Below are 20834 nucleotides of genomic sequence, written 5' to 3'. Positions count from 1 at the left end.
TTCCGAAATTTCAAGCCGCACCTTGTTATGCCGAAAATTCAAGCTAGCGTCTCTGTCTATCGTGCTGCGAAACTCCCGCCTCTTCAACCCGCGCCTTGTTAGCCCGAAATATTTAAGATATATCTTTGTCTCGTTGTGCTCCGACAACTCCCTCCATCTCAACCCGCGCCTTGCTATTCCGAAATTACAACGCGCGCGAAAACTCCCACCTCCTGTGAAATCCCGACACGCGAAATGCCCGTGGTACCCCTGAACCGAAAGAACCTACCTCAAATCGGTGGGGGTACTTTTGTAACTTACCCCATATTTCGGACAAGCGCGTCTCTAAGCCATGGTTCCCCACTGCCATCCCATCCGCCCACCCATTCGTACACCGAGGCCGCGAAAACCCGCGACGAAACCCCACACCCTGCTCCGTTCGCCACCCAGCCGGAGCCTCTTCCCCGACGACGTCGTCCACAACAACACCTCGACGTCCTTCATCCACCGTACTGGATGAGGATCCGTCGTCGATCTCATCGTCCCGCCGGTTCAGCCACCCCGTCCTCCACCTCTAAGGAGCTGCCCCGACGTTCCCCTCATCTTTCGCGCCACCTCCATTCCCACATCGCCGTCTTCACCTGCACCACTGGAAGAGCATCACCATCACCGTTTCCTCGGATGAATCTGCGGCCTAATCGGCGCCACCAAAGAGGTTGTACACCAATCGCTGCATTTTCTTCTTGATTCGATCTCACGGTGCTGCCGGCGCTCAGTCCCGAGCCGACACGGCGCGGCTCCATCCACGGCGGCGTCACCGGCCACTTCCTCCATGACGTCGCTCCCTCGGCGGTGACGTCCACATCAGTAGGACCTGCTGCTGCTTTAGCTCTCACTCGCGTTGCTGCTCTGCTCTTGCTCTTGGTCCCCTGCCTGGTCTGCTCTTGCTATTGCTCTTGCTCGCGCTGCTGCTCTCGCTCTTGCTCTTGCTTGTGATGCTACTCCGATTTAGCTACACTTCACTCTGATGTCGCCGGGGTGAAGGAAGAACCAGCCGCTGCGGGGAGGGGGGCTCGCCGGAGAGGTACCCCACTATCTATCTTAGGGTTCAGGATGGGGGCGGTGGTTGCCGGCGGTGGCGGGGCGTTGGCGTGGGGATTGCCGGAGAAAAAGCTCGACACGGGGGGCTTAGAGGGATGGCCGGGGCGGCGGCGGACCGGCGGTGGGGAGTGTTTTTGGGGCGGGTGGGGCGGCGCACCGCCGGCCGCGGGCGGCGCGGGGCTACTGTTTGGCCGGCTCAGGGGGTGGAGGTTGAAGATGAACCGCATGCCCTTGATTTCGTATCCAATGGCTGCAAAATCAACTGGCCAGAGATGAAAAAGTCAGTCGACCAACGTGTAGCCTCACCTTGCTAGTGCGTTCAGTTTCGACAGCAAAATTCAGTTTCGACAGCAAAATTCAGTTGCGACAGTTAAGTTCAGTTTCGACAGTTAAGTTCAGTTTTGATAGTTAAATTCAGTTTCGACAGTTAAGTTCATGTCACAGCCCTAGCTTAGTCTTGCCTATCCTTGCATAACCTCCATGCATCATGTTTACTTTTTCTCAGAAACTTGAAATGGGGATGTTCAAACCCTAGCACCACATGGATTTCAAATAGGCTCAACTAAAGTCATTTTCAATGAACCCAAAAATGCCCTTTGAAAATGTTCATGATTTCTGATAAGGGTGAAAACCTCTGCCAAAAATGATGAATATAATTCTAGGTCATTCCTGGATTTTTGAATTAATTCATATTGTATTTGACTTTGGGCATTTAAATACTATAAATAAATTAAATGCTCAGATAATGCTGAAATTAAATGTGGGCCACTAGAATAATCTAGAGAGTGTCCACAAATTATTCCAGCATTTTACAAAATGCTTTAGTATTTTTACTAAAGCCAAAACAACAGCAGAAAAATAGAAAACACAAGAAAAATTGAATAGGAAGGAAACCCACCTAACTTACGTGGCAGCCCATCCGCAGCCCAACACTGTGCAACCCAGCAGCAGCCCAGCCCACCGCAGCCGCACCATCTTCAACCTCCTGCCAGTAGGCAGGAGGGCGTGTGCCCGACGCGCGCGGGCACGCGCCGGCCACCTCCTGCTTGCCTGCACGCCGCTGGATCCACCTGAGGGCGCCACGCACCCTCCCTCGACCCTCTGCACCTCCTCCCTCCTCGCAGCTCTCTCCCCTCCCCTCTCTCTCCCGAAGCCGAGCGGAGCTCGTCGCCGCCGTACGCCGTAGACGCGGCCTCCGTGCTTCCCTCGCCTCCCCGACGTGTCCATGAGCATCGCCACGCCTCCCTCGTCCTCTCCGTCCAGCCAGGCCTCGCCGGAGGCCTTGCATCAACGCCATCTTCATCGTCTTCGTCGCCGGCCACTGGAGATTCCTCTCGCCGCCCCGCTCGGTCCGGTGCTTCCCCGAGCACGCCGAGGCCACCTCTGCGTCCACCGTGAGCCCCTGCCCCTAACCCCCCTCCTCTACGCCTCGGTTGCACCCCCTAGCCGCCATCTCCATCGAGCTCGAGCACTCTGCTCCGCCGGTGACGCCGTCGACGTGGCCACAGCCACGCGGGCTCGAAACCGAGTCCGTCACCGCATTTGCCACACTCCCAAGAGGCCGTAGCCCCTCTCCACGCCCCTCTTGTGCATCCCAGCGCCGAACCCGAGCACACCCGAGCTCCAGCCGCCACCGCGAGCTCCATTCTGGCGAGCTCCGGTGCCCCCACGGCCACCCACCTACCTCCCTGGATGCAGGCGAGTCCGGGCTATGCCCCGATGCCCTTAGCCACCACCCCCGTCGCCTTTAGCGCAAGTCAGGCGCGTTGCCGCCGCGGGTTTGGTCGCCGCCGGCCAACTCCGGCGACAACCGACGTGGCGGGGTCATTAGTGCTAATCCCCGCTAGCTGGACCTCACCTAGTCACTGACATGCGGGCCTCGCCGGGCTAACCCAGTTAGTTAGAGCTAAACGTAATTAAGTTAGTTTAGTTAGTCACTGACCAGTGGGCCCAGTGTTGTTTAGTTAGTCTAGTTAACCCAAATAGTTAACTGTGAGACTGACTAGTGGGGCCCAGCCGTCAGGTTTGACCTGCACATCCATGTTGACCTGCTGACGCCAGCATGACTCAATGCTGACGCAGTTAATCATTTTCTGGATTTAAAATAATTCAGAAATTCCAAAAAATGCCCTAAACTTCTAAAAATCATAGAAATTCAACCATAACTCCAAATGAAATAAATTATATATGAAAAATTATCAGAAAAATTCAAGGAATCCATCTGTACCATTTTCATGCATGTTAGAACAACTTAAGGCCACTGTTTAGGACAAATCAAATGAATGGTATTTTTATAACCACATGTGGAGTTTGAATTTGAACTTTGGGTTCAAACCAACTTCATTTAATTGTGTTGCTAGTTGCATTAGCTCAATCAACAACATATTGCCATGTCATTGTCATGCATCATGTTGTGCATTGCATTGATTGTGTTCCTTCACTGTTGCCGGTGGTTGTCCCCTCTCGATAGACGTTGTACCGACGTTGTGATCGTTGACACTGATGAAGACCCAGTGATATCTGCAGAAGTGCCAGGCAAGCAAAACCCCCTTGTTCATTTCGATACAAGCCCACTCTCTCGCTCCTCCTCTCTTTTACTGCAATAGGACAACAACGATTCATCTGTTACTCGTTGCGGTAGTTGAACCCCTTATCCTCTGCATGACCTGTCATTGCCACAGTAAATAGATGAAACCCACTAGCATGAGTAGGAGTTCTTTGAGCCCTGATGTGCCTACTCATTCATGCTTGTTTGTCATGCCTGCTATTGCATAGAGTTGCGTCAGGTCTGATTCATCGGGAATGAATCGGAGGTGTGTGAACATGTCCTACTATGTGTGAGCTAAGTGTGTGAACACGTTTTTGGTAAAGGTAGCGGTGAGAGGCCATGTAGGAGTACATGGTGGGTTGTCTCATTGCAGCCGTCCTCAGGAACTGAGTTCTGTGTCTGTGATCCATGAACAGCTACTACCACTCATTGGGATCCTTAATTGACCCTCTCGGCTTCTTAATCACCCTAGTACTCTGTCCAGGAGTTGCAACTAGTTTCTGGTGTTTGTAGGTTATGTGCTGACCCTAGGGTTGGGCTATGATGCGGTAGATACACCGTGGCACGGTGTACCGGGCGCCCGTTTGGTGTCTCGGGAACCCTGTTCACATCGTTCGGGGCCATATGTGGAAACCTCGGCTGGACTCCCTGCGGATGGAACCTGGATAGGCGATAAACCTAGACTAGAGACTTGAGTGTTTAGGTAGGCCATGGCCGACACCCTCGGTGGGCTTCCGCTTGAAGGTTGCCGAGTACATGTCGTGTAAACGGCGGTAAGTGGTGGGAGCGTGTGTGAAGAAGTACACCCCTGCAGGGTTATCATTATCTATTCGAATAGCCGGATTCCTCGGATATGGAAACTTGGACCCCTTGCATACTTCATAGACAAGTGAAAGTGGTTACTCTAAAATGCGCAAGATAAGCGTGAGTGCTATGGATGGCCTTCTCGTAGGGAGACAGGAGCAGATCCATAGTGGTGTATTGAATGGTGAATATGTGGACTCGTGTGCGCCACCTCAAAAGAGTTTCTTGAAGTCGTAGTTTAGGTTAGCCACTGAGACAAAGCTGGCTTGCTGCAGTTAAACTCCACCACCACCCCCCCTTGTTGATACCGATGCATATGTAGCTAGTTCTGATGTAAGTCTTGCTGAGTACCTTTGTACTCACGTTTGCTTAATTTATGTTTTGCAGAGAGAGATTTCAGTCTCGCTAGTAGTTCCACGTGGACTTCGATGTTAGCTTGATACCTCAGCTACGATCTTGTGCCCTCGGTAGGATCTGGTAGATAGTCAGGATTCTTAGTTCTTTTTTCCATTTGTAGATGTCTGTACTCAGACATGTTAAGCTTCCGCATGTGCTTGATTTGTATGCTATGATTGTTGGGTCATGGGACCCATGTTTGTAATATCTCGCTCCTCGGAGCCTAAGGAATAAATACTTGAGTTGTAGAGTTATGTTGTGATGCCATGTTGTAGTTACACATATCGAGCATATTGTGTGTATGATTGAAATGCTTGGTATGTGTGGGATCCGACAATCTAGTTGTTTATCCTTGGCAGCCTCTCTTATGGGGAAATGTAGTCTAGTGCTTCCATGAGCCATAGTAGTCCGCTACAGCCCGGTTCACCGGAGTCCTGCTAGCCCAACACTACTACTCAGGACACTTGACTGGCCTGCATGTGTTTCACTTCGTTCCTGTGTCTGTCCCTTCGGGGAAATGTCACGCGGTGACATCCAGAGTCCTGCCTAGCCTGCTACAGCCCGGGTTCCCGGAGTCCCGTTAGCCCAGTGCTACAGCCCGGATTCACACGCTGCTGACCGACATGCTCGATGTTATTCATGTATGCCTGTCCCCATAGGTTAGTGCCGCTTTGGGTTCATGACTAGCCATGTCGCCTTGGGTTCTCTATCATATGGATGCTAGCAACACTATCATATACATGAGACAAAGGCGCAAACGGTTCCGGGCCATGGTAAGGCGACACCCGTGGGAATACCGTGCGTGAGGCCGCAAAGTGATATGAGGTGTTACCGGCTAGATCGATGTGACCTAGAATCGGGGTCCTGACAGCTTTGGTATTAGAGCTTGACTTCCTGTAGGATTACCAAGCCAAACTGGTCGAAGTCGAGTCTAGAAATGCTTTTGTTATGTAAGGGAATTGATTGTGGAAGGGAATGTAAGGCTCTTTTTACTCCTTATATCTCATGCCCTCTGATCTGAGTCACCCTCTTCCTTTCTACGGGGTTAAGAAACTAGGCCTTCTCATCTATCTATCAGGATGACGTGTTACTAGCCCGTTGACTTATAGGATTGATGGATTCATGCCGCAGTTCAGTTTCCAGTACTTCCGTGTGTTCATAATTGGTCTCGGAACCTTGATATTATGATGTTGAGTGGTTATGCCACCATTTTGCAGGATGTCTCAAATCTTTTTGAGCATTTACAGCCGTTATGCTGTCCGAGTCATCCCAGGTTTCTAAATAGTCCGATGCATTTGCAAATCCCTTCTTTCTGTTTCCGATGTCCCTTTGGGCCAGTTCAATCACACTAACCATTCTGTTGAGGTACTCCATTGCCTTGACATATATGTTGGAGCTATTACTATGACCATAGGTGTCCTAGAGGATCACCTAGTAATCTAGCCATGTTTGTGTTCCAGTGTGATGATTCTGGCCATTCTTCTCGAAAGCATCCCGTGATGTTATTAGTTAGTAGGTATTCTACTCCTGGGTTTTGAACCCGAGACTCACCCTACTTACCTCATGTCGATAGTGTTGCTAGTTCCTTCTGGATATTAGTAAGCTTTGCGATAGTCCTCGAGGTTCGTGGTACATCCTTCTTCCAATTATCATGGACCATTCTTGGTAGGATTTCTTTTGAACCAAAAGGTCACGATAGAGTGCTCCTGATGAGTTCTCCATTCTATATTGTGACTCTGCCAGTTCAACATTTCTGCATGGGTTATCCGGAAGAAATAACATGCTAATCCATGCATCCATAACTCAGAAAATTATGTGTTCCTTTGAGTTGTTCCCCTTCCGTTATATTCTGACCATCATCTATCAATTGATAGTCAAGAGTATGTGAGCATTCGTTCATCGGTGCCTATTATTCTTGTGGTCCGTCAAGCCGTTCTATTTCAGAATGACTAGGAGAAACAAACTCCAGTAACTCATCCATTTCTAGGATTGGGTCAAAGCAGTTGTATTTTTCAGATCAAATGCAATCAAGATATTGGTCTATTCTACCCTGAAGTAGTATCCACTTATGTCAGGAATGTCATGAGAATTTCACCCTCCCTTATGAATCCTTGACGTAGTGATACTTCTCGCCATCATTATTCATTCCTCGGCGTCGTGCTGTCGCAACCGAAATACCGACAAATGAATCGTGATGTGTGAAATCAATACTCCTAGCAACCCGTTGCTTGGTAGCTAATGGAAAATAATTTCATTCTTAGCATGTTGGTTATTGAATCATCATCCTAAGATGGATCATGCTACCTAGTCCTTATTCTCGGTACACTCTTCGATCAATGAGATAGGATTGTGGCAATCCATCACTCTCTTGGTCCCATCATCTTGCTCTGAAAAGCAAGATTGTTCTCGAGCTTAGTAACATATCGGTGGTTCGTGATGTTCTGAATATCTTCTCGGAAGTATTACCAGGTTGTCACCTGATCGATATGTTGAGTTCGTGATCAAGTTGGTTTTCCAATAAACCACTCTTTCTCCAAGAATCTATGTTGGATATCCCTGAGCTAGTAGGTTAAGCCAAACAACAACTTGGAGAGTTGGAAGAAAAGTTTGTCTGAATTAGTTCATTCCAAAGGGATATCCTTGTGTGTGTGTGTGCTGAAGAAAGATGATATCTTCATCGATTGGTCCTCGTGATTAGTTATTGAATCTATTGTCTTGTCCAAACCCTGATTTGAGTATGGGCTATTGTCAAATCAAATCAGAACCAACGATATTCGTAATGTTGTCTTACTCATGGTTGACCCCTCGAGCATGCACCGTTATATCTTTGGGACTAACCAGTGCTATCACCTTGTTCACATAAGGGTGGAATTCCAGTGATATGGAAATCCCGATGAGTTGTTGTTGAGCCCATCAGTAGCATCTTATCTCCTCCATGATTCATGTTGAACATTAAACTAGTGTTGGAAACTTTTGTAAGCATTTCTTCATGCTAGCTCATGAAGCATACGCTTGGATGGAAGAAGTGACTTCCTTTGAATCATGTGCATTTGATGCAAGTTGCTGCCGTGGATTTGAGAAAGTTTGTTTTACTTCTTCTGGAATCATCCCAAATCAGTCATGCATACGTGCGAAGTATTCTGTGGTTTGGAGACTTGCAACCTTCATTCTGTATGTGTCCCTAGCACACCAAGCCACTGATTGATTTGTTCAAGGAGAAGAAGTTCCTTCTTAACAATCATGACTTATGTTAGAACTTCGTTGCCCTTGATGACGGTTCCCCACCTGAACTTGGCAGTATTTTATTATAAGACTACCATGTGGTCACGCTTGCCTCGGACAACGTGTTCACCTATTTGTAGCAAAACCAGCTCATATTTTGGAGCTTACTACCGTAGTCCATTTCCCGAGAATCTCGCAACGTCGATTCGTCGATTCGTGTTGCAAACAATCATTTTTCTTTCTAGACTCGATGAGTCTGGAATATCCAGACACCAACCAGATCTGAATCTCAGGCAGATATGATGGTTGGAACGTTTCCCAAGAGCTATAATATTGGTCTCTTTGTAACTCGGTAAAGTGGATCTCGTGGCTAACACACCTAGCCGGAAGGCCTATTATTGTAGTATCTTGGTTGAAGAAGTTGGTCACGTCCCCATAAGGATCTCGCAGGATCTGCCTCCGTAGTTATTCCTTATGGATTCTTGAGCTTCCGAAGTCCGACCTTTTACTTGATGTTCTAGATATCCAACCATATCTATGAATGGATTACGCTAGAACATCAAGGAGAACATTAGAAGGGGAGTGCTAAATGTCTCTCGATCGATTATCCAGTTTCTGTCCCCTTGGCCTCGCTAAGGTGAAATTTGAGAAAGTATTATCTTCCTTTGCATCTGCATCATCCATCACCATTCATCATGCTGGTATGTTGTGTTGCCAGGATCCTTGACACAGATATTGGTAAAACCTTGATGAATATGGAGATGCTCAAGTTCTTGAGAGCATGCACAAGCACTAGGTTTTATCGTTGGCGTTAACTGGGATTTGCTTCCAGTTTCCTCGGTTATGTCATAACCTTTTCAAACAGTGGACTCACTCTCGACTGTTGAGTTCTTCCCCAGTTACTAGAATCATTCCCAACATTTGCATTTTGTTCCCAGCTTGCATCTCAGTAGTTGTTGTTCAGGATCATCTCCAAAAGTGGACTTACCATGGGTCCCATCCATTTCCGGTGATCAGCAAAAGTCATCCATTACGTTGTCTTCAACAAGGTAGTCCACATCATCTATTCTAGTCAGGGTATGCCATTTCTTCGAGCTCTTTCAAACGATCGATTGTGATTACCTCAGGCTGGTATAAAGAGTTCCAATGATCTTTGTATCAAAAGTAATTCTTTTTGCCACTTAAGGGAAAATCCCACGGGTCATCTCCCCTAAGGTGCCCCATTATGGAATCATGGCAATTATTTCATCGCTATCTTCAAATCATGCACCATCCTTTTCAGCGTGGAATTTTGCCTACCCAGTAGAACCTTGTCATCTACCTCCTTTCCATCATTCCTGATCTGTGTTTCATGTCTCAGCTCAAGAGATGTTTCAACGTCTCAGTACATGAGTTGATCTTGAGTTGCTCGATCTTTGAGAAGATCGTTCCCTGTAGAGTTTCCTTCTGTCGTCATCGTGTTGGATGAAGATCTCAAAGACAGAGACGTCAAGAGGAATGAGATGTAATATATCGGTATCTTCGAGAAGGGAAGTTGGATAGAGAAGACTGTGATCGTTTTGTGACCCCTCTGTCTTCTCACTCCACTTCTTGAATCTCAGGACGAGATTCTTGTTTAGTGGGGGTGAGCTGTCACAGCCCTAGCTTAGTCTTGCCTATCCTTGCATAACCTCCATGCATCATGCTTACTTTTTCTCAGAAACTTGAAATGGGGATGTTCAAACCCTAGCACCACATGGATTTCAAGTAGGCTCAACTAAAGTCATTTTCAATGAACCCAAAAATGCCCTTTGAAAATGTTCATGATTTCTGATAAGGGTGAAAACCTCTGCCAAAAATGATGAACATATTTCTAGGTCATTCCTGGATTTTTGATTCATATTGTATTTGACTTTGGGCATTTAAATACTATAAATAAATTAAATGCTCAGATAATGCTGAAATTAAATGTGGGCCACTAGAATAATCTAGAGAGTGTCCACAAATTATTCCAGCATTTTACAAAATGCTTTAGTATTTTTACTAAAGCCAAAACAGCAGCCGAAAAATAGAATAGGAAGGGAACCCACCTAACTTACCTGGCAGCCCATCCGCGGCCCAACACTGTGCAGCCCAGCAGCAGCCCAGCCAATCGCAGCCGCTACCGTCTTCAACCTCCTGCCACTAGGCAGGAGGGCGTGTGCCCGACGCGCGCGCGCACGCACCGGCCACCTCCTGCTTGCCTGCACGCAGCTGGATCCACCTGAGGGCGCCACGCACCCTCCCTCGACCCTCTGCACCTCCTCCCTCCTCGCAGCTCTCTCCCCTCCCCTCGCTCTCCCGAAGCCGAGCGGAGCTCGTCGCCACCATACGCCGTAGACGCGGCCTCCGTGCTTCCCTCGCCTCCCCGACGTGTCCACGAGCATCGCCACGCCTCCCTCGTCCTCTCCGTCCGGCCACGCCTCGCTGGAGGCCTTGCATCGACGCCATCTTCATCGTCTTCATCGCTGGCCACCGGAGATGCCTCTCGCCGCCCCGCTCGCTCCGGTGCTTCCCCGAGCACGCCGAGGCCACCTCTGCGTCCACCGTGAGCCCCTGCCCCTAACCCCCATCCTCTACGCCTCGGTTGCGCCCCCTAGCCGCCATCTCCACCGAGCCCGAGCACTCTGCTCCCCCGGCGACGCCGTCGACGTGGCCATAGCCATGCGGGCTCGAAACCGAGCGCGTCACCGCGTTTGCCACACTCCCAGGAGGCCGTAGCCCCTCTCCACGCCCCTGTTGTGCATCCCAGCGCCGAACCCGAGCACACCCGAGCTCCGGCCGCCGACGCGAGCTCCGTGTTCCGGCGAGCTCCGATGCCCCCACGGCCACCCACCTACCTCCCTAGATGCGGGCGAGTCCGGGCTATGCCCCGATGCCCTTAGCCACCGCCCCCGTCGCCTTTAGCGCAAGTCCGGCGCGTTGCCACCGCGGGTTTGGTCGCCGCCGGCCAACTCCGGCGATAGCCGACGTGGCGGGGTCATTAGTGCTAATCCCCGCCAGCTGGACCTCACCTAGTCACTGACATGTGGGCCTCGCCCAGCTAACCCAGTTAGTTAGAGCTAAACTTAATTAAGTTAGTTTAGTTAGTCACTGACCAGTGGGCCCAGTGTTGTTTAGTTAGTCTAGTTAACCCAAATAGTTAACTGTGAGACTGACTAGTGGGGCCCAGCCGTCAGGTTTGACCTGGACAGCCCTGTTGACCTGCTCACGCCAGCATGATGCAATGCTGACGCAATTAATCATTTTCTGGATTTAAAATAATTCATAAATTCCAGAAAATGCCCAAAACTTCTAAAAATCATAGAAATTCAACCGTAACTCCAAATGAAATAAATTATATATGAAAAATTATCAGAAAAATTCAAGGAATCCATCTGTACCATTTTCATGCATGTTAGAACAACTTAGGGCCACTGTTTAGGACAAATCAAATGAATGGTATTTTTATAACCACATGTGGAGTTTGAATTTGAACTTTGGGTTCAAACCAACTTCATTTAATTGTGTTGCTAGTTGCATTAGCTCAATCAACAACATATTGCCATGTCATTGTCATGCATCATGTTGTGCATTGCATTGATTGTGTTCCTTCACTGTTGCCGGTGGTTGTCCCCTCTCGATAGACGTTGTACCGACGCTGTGATCGTTGACACTGATGAAGACCCAATGATATCTTCAGAAGTGCCAGGCAAGCAAAACCCCCTTGTTCATTCTGATACAACCCCACTCTCTCGCTCCTGATCTCTTTTACTGCATTAGGACAACAACGATTCATTTGTTACTTGTTGCGGTAGTTGAACCCCTTATCCTCTGCATGACCTGTCATTGCCACAGTAAATAGATGAAACCCACTAGCATGAGTAGGAGTTGTTTGAGCCCTGATGTGCCTACTCATTCATGCTTGTTTGTCATGCCTGCTATTGCATAGAGTTGCATCCGGTCTGATTCATCGGGAATGAATCGGAGGTGTGTGAACATGTCCTACTGTGTGTGAACACGTTTTTGGTAAAGGTAGCAGTGAGAGGCCATGTAGGAGTACATGGTGGGTTGTCTCATTGCAGCCGTCCTCAGGAAATGAGTTCTGTGTCTGTGATCCATGAACAGCTACTACCACTCATTGGGATCCTTAATTGACCCTCTCGGCTTCTTAATCACCCTAGTACTCTGTCTAGGAGTTGCAACTAGTTTCTGGTGTTTGTAGGTTATGTGTTGGCGGCCGTGCGTAGCGCTGACCCTAGGGGTGGGCTATGATGCGGTAGATACATCGTGGCACGATGTATCGGGCGCCCGTTTGGTGTCTCGGGAACCCTGTTCACATCGTTCGGGGCCGCATGTGGAAACCTCGGCCGGACTCCCTGCGGATGGAACCTGGATAGGCGATAAACCTGGACTAGAGACTTGAGTGTTTAGGTAGGCCGTGGCCGACACCCTTGGTGGGCTTTCGGTTGAAGGTTGCCGAGTACATGTCATGTAAACGGCGGTAAGTGGTGGGAGCGTGTGTGAAGAAGTACATCCCTGCAGGGTTATCATTATCTATTCGAATAGCCGGATTCCTCGGATATGGAAACTTGGACCCCTTGCATAGTTCATAGACAAGTGAAAGTGGATACTCTAAAATGCGCAAGATAAGCGTGAGTGCTATGGATGGCCTTCTCGTAGGGAGACGCGAGTGGATCCATAGTGGTGTATTGAATGGCGAATATGTGGACTCGTGTGCGCCACCTCAAAAGAGTTTCTTGCAGTCGTAGTTCAGGTTAGCCACTGAGTCAAAGCTGGCTTGCTGCAGTTAAACTCCACCACCCCCCTTGTTGATACTGATGCATATGTAGCTAGTTCTGATGTAAGTCTTGCTGAGTACCTTTGTACTCACGTTTGCTTAATTTATGTTTTGCAGAGAGATATTTCAGTCTCGCTAGTAGTTCCGCGTGGACTTCAATGTTAGCTTGATACCTCAGCTACGATCTTGTGCTCTCGGTAGGATCTGGTAGATAGTCAGGCTTCTTAGTTTTTTTCCATTTGTAGATGTCTGTACTCAGACATGTTAAGCTTCCGCATGTGCTTGATTTGTATGCTATGATTGTTGGGTCATGAGACCCATGTTTGTAATATCTCGCTCCTCGGAGCCTAAGGAATAAATACTTGAGTTGTAGAGTTATGTTGTGATGCCATGTTGTAGTTACACATATGGAGCATATTGTGTGTATGATTGAAATGCTTGGTATGTGTGGGATCCGACAATCTAGTTGTTTATCCTTGGCAGCCTCTCTTATGGGGAAATGTAGTCTAGGGCTTCCATGAGCCATAGTAGTCCGCTACAGCCCGGTTCACCGGAGTCCTGCTAGCCCAGCACTACTGCTCAGGACACTTGACTGGCTGGCATGTGTTTCACTTTGTTCCTGTGTCTGTCCCTTCGGGGAAATGTCACGTGGTGACATCCGGAGTCCTGCCTAGCCTGCAACAGCCCATGTTCCCTGAGTCCTGTTAGCCCAGTGCTATAGCCCGGATTCACACGCTGCTGACCGACATGCTCGATGTGATTCATGTATGCATGTCCCCATAGGTTAGTGCCGCTTTGGGTTCACGACTAGCCATGTCGGCCCGGGTTCTCTGTCATATGGATGCTAGCGACACTATCATATACGTGGGCCAAAAGGCGCAAACGGTTCCGGGCCATGGTAAGGCGACACCCGTGGGAATACCGTGTGTGAGGCCGCAAAGTGATATGAGGTGTTACTGGCTAGATCGATGTGACCTGGAATCGGGGTCCTAACAGTTCAGAGATGAGCGGTTGATGTATTTTACATCTAGCACTTTGTGGTTATGTATTTTACGTCATGTATTGGAGATGCTATTAGAATTCCACTCAGGTTAATGTTGTTCGTTGTCTCTCTTGTCCGGCTTCAGCCTCGGCATCGTACAACTCACCGGAGCTGCTCCAACGAGGAAACCCTCCATCACAGCGGAGCAGTACCTCGGGCTCCATCTCCAGACGCCTAAGATCTTCTTCCCCTCCTCCGACAGCCAAGTCAGCCGGAGCATCCTCACCGGCCAACCCAATCACGCTGAGATCGACATTGCTTCGCCAAAGAGGTTGTACACTTGTTGCATCTCTTTTTTACTCTACATGTTATATATTGTCCACTGAGCACTCGTAGTAAAGGGAAATATGATTATTTTATCCTACTATATGACAAGCTGTGAGGTACCAAGCAACTTAGCTATCCGTGATGGACTCTCTTGAACGCCATCATTATTTATCTCTGCGCGTTTGAGCTGTGCATTTGTCGATGGGCATGGGAGTCGAGCTAGTATGGAAGTGGCCTGGGTCCAATGTAATAGAAGTAGCACAAAAACATTTTTTTAGTGTAGGATTTTCCTTGCTCAAGCCTGCCTACTAGAATCGCCAGTGCTTGAAAGGAAAAGTGAATGAAAAACATCGGAATTGGAAAGTTTCCTATGGTACTACTTTTCATGAATTTGGTGCAAAGGAATGGAGCAAAGGAAAACTGTAGGATTTGTTCCTTTAGTGTCTCCTTGAAAGAAAAACCGTAGGAATTCTAATTTCCACTTCTCCTCCTTTTCATATTCCTATTCATCAAGCACAAGACTAAGAGATAGTAGCATAATAGCATTATAACCATACATTTTCTTGTGGTTTGACTTAATCTCACCATGCTTTTTTGCATCTTGTGATCTTCCAATTGTTGTGAACCAAACACCCAGATTGGCAGAAATCCTGTGTTTATAAATTATCTGTTTTGCACGTGCATTCCTATCCTATTCCTGTCTATTCCATATCCCTTCATTGTTAGAATCCTCAAATTCAAACAAGCCCTTACTCAATTACTTCTGTTATAGATATGTGTCAAAGAAAACCTTGTGTGGTTTATCCTCCTCCTGCGGCGCTGTGTTCCACCCCATCTCAGCTGCTCCAACGACGGAAGGGTTCACCACACCAGGGATCCGCTCTCCAGACTGTCTTTCGCCGCCTCAGATCTTCTTCCCCGCCGTCGGCAGCCACGACAACTGCATTACCATCATCAACTGAGCAGATGACCTTGAGGACTACACGGGCCCGCAAGAGAGGTTGCACTCTTCCGTGTCTGCTTACGTTATGCGTCGCTTAATATGATGACATGCTACATTATCGTCGTGTTCACCTATTAGACTCCGAGTCAGGTCCAAACTAATGCTGAAACTTGAGTTTTTAAATGGTTGTGGGGTACATATTGGGGCAGCAATCAGTACTATCTCTCCACTATTTGGTTAATCTCCGGTGTCTACTATGAGTTTCATGTTGGGTGCAAACAAACATTAAAGGAGCCCTTATCTGTATTTTTTAACTAAAGCTATTATCTGCATGTTATCATTGGTTTTGGGTCTATGCACAGTTTGCTACCATCACTCTGGATTTGTGCATGCACTCCTTACATAATCTCACTATGTTTTATTCCTATGCATGCCAGTTATTGTACACAATGGAACTGATCATGTAGAGCAAAAGAGACGAGCCTTGCGTGGAAATCAAATTTCATGCAGACGTCATTCCATGGTGGGCGCAAAGGCAGCCCCCCTCCACCCATTTCAGATCGTAATCAAGAGGAAGATAACTGTTATGAGGGGGATCCAGAAGGAGAAGACCACTCCTATTTACCCCATGAGGTCTTCGCTCTAACTTGGCATGCTGATGTAGGTAATATCATGCATATGGTGCCTTGCATTGCTTACTGTATACATTAAAGATGTCATCTGCTTAGTTTAGACATGCTTTATGTCAATGCCATCTGTTTAGTTTCTTTATCGTATATGTGAATCATGCAATGCCATCTTGTCTAGCCAGGCATCATATGTGTGAATTTTGCAATGCCACCCTAGTTAGCCAGTCATCTTATATGTGAATTATATCATGCCATCATTTTTTATTAAGTGTTAAATTTGTCAACAATTTTAGTACATTCAATTACTCTTCGTGTGCATCAGCCATTTGGCACGGTCATGGAAAAATCTGGAGTGGAAACAAGGTCTTCAGAGCAGACAATGCTATCTGACGAAGCGCATGTCTTGCTGGTTACCGATAGCTCCTCAGAGGATGATTCAGAGACAGATGACCAGTCATATTTCCCCCCCCCCCCGAGGTGCATGCCCTAACTTGGCAGGGTTATGTTGCTCATATCGTGCGTATGGTATCTTGCATTGCTATGTCATTTGCTTCGTTTAGACATGCTTTGTGTGAATGCCACCTGTTTAGTGTCTAATTACCATATATGTGAATTATGCAATTCCATCTTGTTGCAAGACATTATATATGTGAATTATGCAATGTTATCTTGTTGCAAGGCATTATGTATGTGAATTATGTAATGCCATGCTGTTTACGCAAGTGTCATATATGTGAATTATATCAAGCCGTCCTTTTTTTGTATTTCTCATTGCTTTTGTCGACAATGTTTGTATATTCAACTGCTCTTCCTGCGCATCAGCCATTTGAATTGGTGATGGAGAAATCTGGAGGGAAAACAAGGTCTTCAGAGCAGACAATGCTACCTGCTGAAGCAAATATCTTGCTGGTTACAGATAGCTCTTCAGAGGAGGATTCAGAGGCAGATGACCAGTCCTATTATCCCCCTAAGGTGTATGCTCAAACTTGGCAAGGTTATATTACTCATATAATGCATATGTTGTATTGCAATGCTTAGTTTTTACATCATATACATAATATTGAATGCCATCTCCTTAGTTGACACATCATATATGCGATTGCCCTCTACTCACTTCCTTAATATATAAATCATATATTTGAATTATGTTATGCCATGATGTTTACATAGACAGCATGTATCTGAATTATGGCATGCCAACCCATTTTCTAAAGACATAATATAGTTATATCATCTCATCATGTTTACATAGTCATCATATTTAAATTATGTCATTCTATCCGGGAATTATATCATGCCATCATGTTTCCATCGATGGCATGTTTGTGATTTATGGCATGCCAACCACTTTAGTAGACACATCGTATAGTTATATCATGTCATCCTGTTTACATAGTCATCATATTTTGAAGTATGTCATTCTATCATGTTTAGTTAGCCATCATACATGTGAAATTGTGTCATGCTATCCTGTTTAATTAGCCATCATATATGTGAAATTATGTCCTGCTATTCTGTTTTCTTAGATAACATAAATGTGAATTATTTCATGCCCTGTTTTCTTCCCTACTATCCATTTCACCTGTCTATCTTACAATGTCTGTACATTCAATTACTTTTCTTGTTTATCAGCCATTTCAATTGGAGGGAGTGATGGCAGTATCTATGGGAGTAAAAACACGGTCTTCAAAGAAGATCGTGCTACCTGTCGATGCAGATAGAACCACGGTTGTACTTGCCCAAGAACCAGCCCCACCACACATAACCCACACTCATGCAGATTGTACCCCTACCCAGTTGGACAGAGAACCATCTACACCCCTTCTAACCCCATCCCCAGCAGATAGACACCCAGTTCCCGTTGACACAGCACTGTCTCCACCACAGAGCACCCAAACACGAGCAGTTAGTAAAGCAACTGCAGTGCCCAAATCACGAGGACCACCACTCCAAACCCAAAGTCAACGCTTAAAGCAGAAGAAGAATTGTTCTCAGGTCAGGTTCCGTAGCTATGGTTCATAATACTTTGCTCTTGCATCATTGTATTTACTGATACCAACTAATTTCAAATTTGAAGGATGCAATTGAAACTCCAATGGCGCAACAGGTATGTTTTAAACCTGTTTCTTCAATGTGTTTTTCTGTTGTAACTTGTTCTATGTTGATTTCAGTTTCAATTAAATAAACAGTTATGTTCTCATGCCATGCACATTACAAGTGTTGTTATTGTTCTGTAGTTTCCCACACTTATATTTTGTCTATGATGCTTTGTCTTAAATAGATATGATTCGAACTGTATCTATCTTGATTTGGCAACATAAACTAGAATGATATAGACCATACAGTGACCATACTACATAGATATATGTTTGTTTCATGTTGTTATCCTATCCACCTTACTACTGAACTAGTTACCAAAATGAGTTTCATACACTACATTGTAAACCTGAGATGTGTTTGTTTGTTTCTCTTTTAGAACGCGGATAAAATATTGGAGAAGAGTACCCTATTATGCAATGGTAAAGGAAGTAATGCAGATAAGGTTCAAGATAGTGAGACATCCCTGTTGGTCTCCAAGAAAGCTGATAAAAACTATATTGAAGACACTGAGACAACCCCAAAGTCCTGTCTTGATGTAGTGTTTGAGTTACTGGCTACCACTACTGGCACCAGCTCTTTGAACTCATTGCCTGAATCAGTTCGGCTTCTTGAGTAGCAACTTCAAGTTGAAAGACATCGATCAGATGTTATGCGACAGGAAGCCGAAGGACTGAGGAAGTCCCTGCAGAATTCAGATGCATACTTTCTGGTGTAACAACAAGCACTGGAGCACTTAAGCGCCAAACAAGAGAAAGTTAATAAGATTGCTAGCATCTTGCCGGCATTATGGGTACACAGGATATTGTTTCTTGAGCTCTTCTGAAGTGGTTTCAGTTCTGGACTTGTTTTGCTACGGCGTTTATATGCTGCTGTGTTCCCTATATTTGCACTGGTGGCAAACTTTGATGCCTAGTGGATGTAATATGTGTAATAGCCGTGATATCCTAGTGTAAGTTGCTTTCTTAATTATTTCCTTGTTGTCTTGTTTATTTGTTTGCTTGTTGTCAGTGCAAGTCTTTTTCTGCTGTTTGCTAGTGGCTGCAATAACCTATTTTTTAAAACTAGGCCACAATAACCATGGGCTAATATTTACTGTAGTGACACTGGGCCTCCTACGGGCTGTAGAAACAGTGGGCCTTCTACGGGCCGTATAAACAATGGGCCTTCTATGGGCCGTAGAAACAGTGGGCTTCTACGGGCCGTAGAAACAATGGGCCTTCTATGAGCCGTATCATCAATGGGCCTTCTACGGGTCGTATCATCAATGGGCCTTATACGGGCCATATGATCGATTGGCCAAACATGGGCCAAACACACCACATTCTGGCCGTAAATGGGCTAGAGTTAGAATCGTCCGTTCATGGGACGACCATAACGGGCCATCATTAATAGGCCGTATTTGATGACGCTCTGAAAACGGCCCAACGTATTAACGGACCACAAACGGGCCGACTATAACCATGGGCTGAATTTGGCCCACAAGCAGAAAATAACAGTAACGGGCCTTAAGTAAACGAATGCTGGAAATGAGCCCAAGAATAAATGGGCTCTGAGAAGGCCTAAAGATAACATGGGCTGGAGACGGCCTAGCCGAATAACGGGCCGTTAATGGGTATAAAGTGATACACTATTCATTATGGGCCAGTTTCACCACGGGCCATTAATGGGTGTAAAGTGATACACTGTTCATTACGGGCTAGTTTCACCACGGGCCGTCAATAGGCCAAGAGTTACATAGGGCCTCATATGGGCCGAAAGACGTCATGGGCCATACATGGGCCAGAAGTGAAAACGGGATGGAATCATATTGGATGGCCCAGATGATGCTACTGCGCCTAATTCGGATAGGGCGTAACGGGCCTTGGGTTAGCAGGCTGTAAATGGGCTATATGCGAACATGCCATTAACAGGCTTTCCATGGGCCAGCCCGCCACCTTTTGACCAAGTCAAACGGACCGACCTTTTCACTGGAATGGGCCTCTGTTGGGTCGTGCCATGTATCAACGTATCATAGGCGCCTTCTGTCTAATGAGTGGATGACATCTGTCCCAACGATGAGCTGACACGTGTTTCCTCCAGCCAATGATGATTTTAGACGTGGAAAATCCCCATTGGTCGGGGCTGTTAACGGGTTATCGGATCCAAAACCCGACCTGATTGCTTAACGGCATTCCATTACGGTGGATGCCACGTGTCGGTCACCCTTGACGAAAGCACTTCTGTGACGCGCGATTTATCGTCATGGAAGTGGACACTTCCGTGATGATAATTTTGGTAATGTCATGGAACACTTCTACGACAACACAGGTATGACTATCTTGATTTTGTCATAAATTTGTCATGGATGTACATGCATGACAAAAAACGCGACCTACTGTGACAAACACGTATCATCACGGAAGTGTGTTTTTTTGTAGTGCATGTGCATTGATCACGCCAATGTCACAACGGGAATCCACAAGTTGATTACCAAAATATGTATCAAGTGACTCAATATAATACGCCATTGTCACCACGGGCATCCATATGCAAGACATACATTAAGTGTTCTCAAATCCAAAATACTGAATCCAACATAGCAAAACCTCAAAGAGCAAGACTCAATTCATCACAAAAAAGATAGAGAAGGAAAAGATCATATGATCCTACTATATTAACAAATCCCATGGTTACATCAAGATCGTGCCGGAGCAAGAACACAAGAGAGGAAAAGATATATATATATATATATATATATATATATATATATATATATATATATAGTAGCACTATTCTAATCCCAGGATTAGAATAACTATTCAGATCACGGAACGCCCTATATAGGAGGCGACCGGACCTTCCTGAGATCTAAAAAAACACCGAACCCCACCTCCCACATCTCCACCTCTCCACCTCTCGGCCCTCATCCCTGACCCACTTCCCCCACGACGCAGCGCCTCCTCCCCCGTGGCCGGCGCGCCACCTCCCCTACTCCCAACAGCGACGCAGCCCCTCCTCTTCCCCCC

Source organism: Triticum dicoccoides, chromosome 1A (assembly GCF_002162155.2).
Source record: "Triticum dicoccoides isolate Atlit2015 ecotype Zavitan chromosome 1A, WEW_v2.0, whole genome shotgun sequence".
Taxonomy (NCBI): domain Eukaryota; kingdom Viridiplantae; phylum Streptophyta; class Magnoliopsida; order Poales; family Poaceae; genus Triticum; species Triticum dicoccoides.
Note: the sequence above shows the minus strand (reverse complement) of the source record.